Genomic DNA, 1614 nt, shown 5'->3' on the forward strand with positions numbered 1-1614 from the left:
CTCTGAGATGAAACTGCTGAGAGAGAATGACAAACTGGTGACAATCACGCAAACGAGCCGAGTCCAGTGTCAGCTCAGAGGGGCCCCACCCACCCTGCTTCAGCTTCTCGGGTGTGCTCCGGCCTCGGGGGAGTCAGGGTTCCCACCACGGTGACAGGCCAGGGTAAAGGGTCCCAGAGGCAGATTCCTGCCCAGCCCAGTGGCCCCAGGGGAACCGTCTCCAGGGCTGAGCAGTGAGGCGGGTTGGAGCGGGATGACAGGTGGTTCTCAGCAGGGAAAATCAAACAAACATCCGTGAGTCCTCGATAACTGTCCCTTGGATGCATTTGTGTCACTTCTGCTCCTCTCCCCAGACTGACCCCACTGCTGCAGCCGTGGGATGGAGGGAACCGACCTCTCAGGCTGGTGACACGGGCACAGGCTTGGCGACACTGATCCAGAGAGCGCTGGCTGCCAGGCTGCTGTCTGACCCATCAGCTCGTGGGGAGACACCTGCTCTGAGACCACATGACAGTCACCATGTGGTTGTGAACCGCTCCTCTGGAAGGGGTTCCTAGGAAAGTTTAGATCCGTAGTTGTGACTTTCTTTCTTCTTGGTGAGTGACACATCCTGACCACTTGGTTAACTGTGGTCCCTACATTGACGGCAGCTTCAATTCCTGTTTATACAGACGCCGTCACAGGTATCGATACAGAACCAGAACTGGTGACATGTCCCCAAATGAAAGCAAATGCCCTGTTTTGATAACAGTGTGATAAGCCCCAGATTGCTATTCTTGTAGTTCTGGGGCACCGACAGTGTTAGATTCTAGGAAGTTAGAGGAGGAGGCAAAGACACCCCCTGCCCAGGAGCATGGAGTCCATGCAAACGGACCCGGGACAGACCCTGAGCCTCTGCTTTGCATGAGTCCATGTCTTGTCTCCACTTACTCAAGACGGGAAATTCCAAATGTCAGCTGATTACACCTAGTGGGGCTGCTTGACGATGCGATTGGCCGGTTCTAGCTCGACTTGATGCATCATCATCCACCGGCCAGAAGGCTGCACAGAACTGCAGGTGCGGGCTCCATCCGGACCTGGATCCGAAGTTCCAGCCACGGGTGGTTCTGCACCTGGGGCACACTGGGCAATGTCTGTGACATTTTGGGTTGTCACCATGGTGGAGGGATGCAATCGGCACCTCTAGGGTGGAGGTCACAGATGCTGCTAAACATCCCACGATGCCCATGATGCCCCACAATGAACAAAGGCAGGTCCTGCTCAGAGTGTCAACAGAGCCAAGAGTGAAACCCTGAATCAAAGCCACAGTCGACACTTCATTCCATCGATGGTTATTGCCAGGGATGATAGCAGCTGGGGGTCCGGCTTTTCATCAGGGCATCGCTGGCTTCACGCACAGCCAAAACCGCATGTACATCAATTCTGTTTGCTCTCAGCTTCTTCCTATTGTAATTTTCTCCTTCCTACTTTCATTTCTGTCACTGGAGAAATAGTGAAAAACTAAAATAAGCTGGAGAGTCAATAACAATTTCATTTTCTTCAATGAAAAAGAAGTAATTTGGAAATGACTCATGGGAAGCGGAAAATTAGTCAAGAAAGAAGATGTGGGCTCAT

This window comes from Suricata suricatta, chromosome 12 (assembly GCF_006229205.1).
Source record: "Suricata suricatta isolate VVHF042 chromosome 12, meerkat_22Aug2017_6uvM2_HiC, whole genome shotgun sequence".
NCBI lineage: Eukaryota > Metazoa > Chordata > Mammalia > Carnivora > Herpestidae > Suricata > Suricata suricatta.